At 40.8% G+C, this 6451-nt stretch overlaps 1 pseudogene; it reads left to right on the top strand.

The window, feature by feature from the left end:
• The first annotated feature begins 1343 nt into the window (after positions 1–1343).
• LOC138150692 (profilin-1 pseudogene) lies at positions 1344–2319 on the top strand (annotated as a pseudogene).
• The last annotated feature ends 4132 nt before the right edge of the window (positions 2320–6451 follow it).

Raw genomic sequence — 6451 nt, 5'->3', positions numbered from 1 at the left:
GGGCTTGGCACTTTACCCACTGGATCACTTAGCTGTCCCAATATTGACCTTGATAATCATAAAGAGCCCTAGATTTGAAGCAATCACACTTGAATTTGAATCCCAATTCTACCTTTTTACTAGCTGTGTGATCTAGGGTCAATTATTTCACCTTTGTGGGTCTCAGTTTATCTGTAAAGGAAAGCAGCAGGGTCACTTTTGCCCATTATCCTGTTATCCTATTCACTCTCCATTTTTGAAGTTACTTGCTCATAGTAAGTCATTAGATAGTCATGGGAGTGATTTAATTGTTCTAGGCAATAGAAGGCCCTGTCATCATCATTATAACATTGGGTTTTTCAATTCCCATTCCCAAAGTCTTGGTATACCATAGTCTCACTAGGGTTTGACTAATGCTTGTTCCAAGAATGGGAAGAAAAGTTCACAAAGATGAAAAACACCATAGTTCCTCTCCTGTAAGGGCTTACAATCTACTAAGAGGAGTATAATAAATCTGCAAACAATGTAATATAACACATAGTAAGGGCAAAAGAGGGACACATCTCAGTCTCTAGAATCCATGTATTTGTTTGCTTGCTTATTTATTTATTTGGTTATTCATTCATTTGCTTGCTTATTTGTTTGTTTACTTATTTAATATTGGGCGAAGGGAGATATCACTTCTAACTGGTGGGATCAGGAAAGGCTTCATGGAGGAAGTGGTACCTGAGTTGTGACTGGATGGAAGAAAGCCTTCAGTAGACATTGATGTGAAGGACATGTGTCCTAGAAACACAAGCTGGCATGCACAGATGCATGGAGGCAAAAACAGGCAGGATGAGACCAGGGAACACCTAGGTGGCCAGTCTGACGGGAGCAGAGTAGGAAGAAAGGAGAATGATGACATAAGAGTGGAGTTGCAGGTTATTGTCAGATTATGGAGAGTTTCAAATGTCAGCCAGAGCTTTTACTGAGCTTTGAGACCAAAGATTGGAAACAATACCAAGTTTCATCAACATTTAGTCAGGAAGTTAGGCACTAATAATTATGAAGAATCCCTTCCTCCAGGTTGGTTGTGTGATTGTTTCCCCAGATATAGCAATGCCTGAAAAGCATCTGTAAAGTAAGAGAAGGGTTGTAGATGGGGTACACACACACACACACACACACACACACACACACACACACACACTAATGAAATTATAGATGCTTGAAATGAAAGAAAAATCAAGTATTGTGTTATTAATGAACATTACTCATCTGTATTAATACTTACTGCCTTGACAGTAACAAAGGACTTCCATATGTACTCTCATTTGACCCTCCTCATAGCTTCGTGAAAGAGGCAGAGTTGTAGCCAAAAGAACAATCATCCTGGAGTCTGGAGAGGTGGGTTCAACTTACATCTCTAACCTAAACTACCTCTGTGACTATAGGCTAATCACTAAAGCTCTCTGACGTTCAGTTTCCTTGTCTACAAGTTGGAGATGACAAACAGAACAATACAGAGGTAATAAGCAGGCTTTCTTGCTTTGTCATAAAGACTTGGGTTCAAGAGAGAACGGAGCTGCGAGTCCGGACAGCAGCGCGTGTTCCGAGCTCTCCGCCACCCCTGCCCGCAGTAGCAGCAGAGCCAGACCGCCAGCGCTATGGCCGGTTGGAACCGCTACATCGACAACCTTATGGCGGACGGGACCTGTCAGGACGCGGCCATAGTCGGCTATAAGGACTAGCCCTCGGTCTGGGCCGCGGTACCCGGGAAACCTTCTCCAATATCACGCCAGCTGAAGTAGCTGTATTGGTGGGCAAAAATCGTTCAGCTTTATTCGTAAATGGGCTGACACTTGGGGGCCAGAAATGTTCAGTGATCAGGGATTCACTGCTGCTAGATGGAGAGTACACCATGGACCTTCGCACGAAGAGCACTTGGGGGTGCTCCCACCTTCAACCTCACTGTCACCATGACAGCCAAGACGCTAGTCCTGCTGATGGGGAAAGAAGGTATCCATGGGGGAATGATCAACAAGAAGTGTTATGAAATGGCTTCCTACCTTCGACGCTCTCAGTACTGACCCTACCTGTCCTCCCTTCTTCCCCAAGGCTTCTGCACCATTTCCCTCACCATTTTGGGGGGCCATTCCCCCACCCACTTGTTGCTGCCAAAACTACACCTGGGGGGGGGGGGGGGGGCACGTTGGATGGACAGGTGCCCCCTCCCCCTTTTACTTCTGAACCTCTTTCCTTTGTGTAATTGGGAAGATTTTTTTTTTAATTTTTGTTGTTTTTTTTCTGGAAAATTATATTGGAATATGAATAAAAGATTCTACTAATTAAAAAAAAGAGACTTGGGTTCAGGGCTTGCCTCTGATGTATACTAGCTGCATAATCTTAATCACTCAGTGCCCCCAGGAACTGGTGGTAGAGAGACACTACCAACCTTCATCTATGAAGAAAGTTTCCACAATAAGAGTTCCTACCCAGACTCACCACCTTCCACCCACCCACGCAACCACCTGATAGGAGTAATCTTACATGTATACCCCAACCTCAGAAAATACCATGTAGGGGAGGCCAGGTGGCGCAGTGAGTAAGAGCACCAGCCCCAGAGTCAGGAGACCTGGGATTGATCCCGGCCTCAGATACTTCACACACACACACACAAAACTGGCCGTGTAACCTTCAGCAAGTTACTTAACCCCAATTGCTTAAAAAAAATAAAAAGAAAATACCTTGTAAACCTTATGGTACTAAGTGAATCATTATTATCATTCCTGATTTACAGAAAGGGAAACTGAGTATCAGCAAAGAGAAGTCACTCACTCAAGATCACAAAATTTAAAAAGTAAATCCAAACCTCTAAGAAAGGAATTAGCCAGTGAGATGCAAAGGTCCTTGTCTTTGATAAAACAAGTCAATGCTACAATATGACAGGTAAGATGAAAAGCTGAGATATTCCTCTCATGCTGTTTTCCACCCTCCGCCTCAGGCCTGGTTGTCCATGCTTAGTTAAACTGTTTTTATCTTCCATAAATCCTAGTAAGCTACTTTAAGACCCATCAGACTCCCTCAATTGATACTTAAGTGTTTTTTTCTGCACTAACTGCTTCTTGTTAAATAGTTTGACATTTATGTGTCTAGACTTGGACTGTTTCGATATTGATTTGGTGAAGAAGGATAATGGAGTCCAGTGGCAACATTATTCTTGCTGTCATTTGCCGCCGCCACCACCGCCGCCATCTCTCTCCCGGGAACTGTTTTTGTTTCCCGGATTGGATGCCCAAACAAAAATGAGCCATATGGGGATCTGAAAAAGGGGGCACTGATGACCCTTCTATCATGACAAAAACTTCTTGTGCTGCTACATCACCTGGGGAAGAGAGAATTTAAAATAGCTGATGCAGTACAGACATGAAATTTTCTAGCTGGACATGGAAACCTGAGTAATCTGAAACAGTCCAATTTTTGCTCCAAACCAATCTATCCTACAAACACTGATAGATTAAACTTCCTATAATATACAAACCTAATCACATCACTTTTCTGCCCTATGTCTAGCTAATGCTATCCCAACAACATCTCCAAATCCTTCCCTCTTGCTACCATACTAGTACAGGCTCTCATTACAACCTGACTCAACTGTTCCAAAAGTCCACTTATCAATTTTCTTACTTCTACTCTGTCTCTCTGTGAGTTTAAAGCCATTCATCATACAGAACATAACATGACTTCTACATAGAACTAATAATGCCAATCTTCTGCTCAAAAAACACCATTGACTCCCAATTAGTTGACCAAAGTTGATTCCTTTGTTATTCCAAGTCATACATAATCTGATATCACCCTTCCTTTCTGGCCTTATATTGTTATATTGTTATATTCTAGCCAAATCAGTCTGCATTCTTTCCTCTGACTCTTCCAAGCAAGGTCCCCACTCACCTCCATGATTTGATTCATGCAATTCCCTACGTCTGGACTGGCATCTGTCTTCTCTATATGTTGAGTTCTTATGCTTCTGAGAGAAATGATTATTAATAACCAATGATATGAGAAATTCAGATTTCTCTCTTTTTCTCTTATCCTCATTTCAAGACCTCTTCTCCTTTATCCAGACACCACCCAGGTGGGGAAGTCATTGTGCTCTGCTCAGATTTGAGTGGGGATAAATTCTTTGAAGAGATTGTCCAAGGTAACTTAAGAAGTAAATGATATAATCAAAGTTCAGGTCCAGCCCCTCATTGTAATGTTCTTTCTCTCATTAGTTGCTAATCAGTCCCTCTTCCAATGGGCATGTAAGCCATGAGTCCACCCCTATGATTGTTTTTGGTTTAAGAGAGAGATGGCCTTGGGGTGGCTAGGTGGCGCAAGATTGTTCAGGCCTCAGATACTTAACAGCCACACAAAAAAACTGGCCTTGTAACCTTGGGCAAGTTACTTAATCCCAATTGCTTTAAAAAAAAAGAGAGAGAGAGAGAGATGGCCAAATGACCATCCTTTTATTGATAAACATGTTGGCATTATTAATAAAAGGATTAAATTACCCAGAAACTATTTCTCTCAAAACTTTTTGAATATCACACTTCCCTTAGAGCCCAATTCAAATGCTCATTTCTCCATGTAGCTTACTTGATATCCATAGATGCTTTCCCTTGGACTTTACCTCATACCTTGTTTCCTATCTCTCTAATGCGTTGAATGATAACTGGCATTTATATAGTACTTGAATCTTACAAAGAATTTTACATATATGATGCCATCCAATTCTCACAATTACTCATGTAAAGGTAGTTACTGCAGATATTATTACCACAAGGAGTATATTGGTAAATGTTTAACAACTGGATCTGCTGGGTCATCTCCAGTTGTCCTGATCTGTATCTGGCCATTGGACCCATATGGCTCCACAGAAGAAAATGAAGCTGGTGACTTTTCACAGCCCTCCCTCACTTAAAATCAATTCACTTGCAAATCATGACATGATCTTCCTGATGTTATGGTCCTCTTTGAGAACAAAGGACAAACCACAAACTATTAGTGGTTCAAGTTGCCCCCACTGGGGCCCAATTGTTCAGTTCCAGTTGGCCAACTCTTCCTGATGTCATGGTCCTCTTTGACAATGAAGGACAAACCACATTAACAGCTACGTCTCCAGAAAAAGACATATACATGCCATGCTTCTAATTTTAATCCATATTATTAACATTTTCTCCATCACTTCATGCTTAAACAATCAACAAGACAATAAATTAAGTTCTTATTTTAGCATTTGTATTTCTAAGGTGCAAATGCTCATATTAAAATTTTAACCATCAACTTGTGCACCAATCTAAGTTGGTGGCAGCACACCTTTGAGTACCTTATTGTTTGTATTTATTTATGTTATCTCATTTTATAGATGGAAGAAATGAAGCTCAGGGAAATTATGCAAGTTGCTTATGTTCACATGTGGAATAAATGCAGAAGGTGAGACTTGAACCTGCATCTTTCTTGACTCAAGGGCCACATACAAGTGCCTACCAGTGTTGGAAACTCCTCCCTGGGAGTAGATTGTATGTTATACTTAATTGTATTTTTGTATAAGGCTTCTGCTTGTGTGTGAGATCCATGAAGGCAAAGATTTTTTCTTATCTAAACTTTCCATTTTCCTCAGCACTCACTGCTACACTCTGTATACAGTAGGCAATTATCAAATGTTTGCTAAATAAGGAATGAAGGAAAATTCTTCACTGCTTCCATATGACATATTAACTAAAGTCCAAACTCCCAAACCTTTGAAACCATGCCCCACTCCCCTATTTCACCTTTCTTAAGCTCTAAACAAATGGAACCATTTACCATCTTTTTAAAAATGCCCAATTCTACACATCTGTCATCTTTTCCCCTCAATCTGGACTGCCTTTTCTTCACCCCTCCTTGTTTCCATGTCGATATCCTACTCATCCTTCAAATCTTAGTGCAGAAGCTATTGCCTTTGTGCAGATTTCACCAATCACACAAGATAAAAATAAACTCTACTTCTTCTGAATACCCATTACACTTACTACAGACCATTCTTTTGTTCACCACATCATACCTTCTGTAATGATTTTTGTTATATGCATTTTTCTGCTCTCTTAAGCTGGAAGTTTCTTGAGTGGAATCTCTACAGTACTAAGTACAGGGCCTAGTTTGTTATAGGCAATGAGTAAATATCTGTTGAATGAGTGAGTAAATGAATATACTACTTCCAACAAAGGAAGGGGACATTTCCAACTAAAATGATCAGTCAGATTTTTCTCCTTATCTGTATATAGGCAAATTCCCTTTACCCAAGCTTGTCTTGGTGCCTCATCATGGCATGAAAGTGACTCTGGGTTCTCTTAGGCAATCCTAATGAAGCCCCAAGCTCTGAAAGATCCTACCAAGCTGAAAATACTTTGAGCATGGGCCTGGTAATAAGAAGTATTTCTCTGGTTTTAGGAGCAGCCTAGCTAAA

This window comes from Petaurus breviceps, unplaced genomic scaffold, assembly GCF_028583685.1.
Source record: "Petaurus breviceps papuanus isolate PSGF00001 unplaced genomic scaffold, PetGlider_PUasm1.0 140, whole genome shotgun sequence".
In the NCBI taxonomy this organism is placed as follows: Eukaryota; Metazoa; Chordata; class Mammalia; order Diprotodontia; family Petauridae; genus Petaurus; species Petaurus breviceps.
The sequence above is the reverse complement of the archived record's forward strand: the minus strand, read 5'-3'. Positions and strand labels throughout refer to the sequence as shown.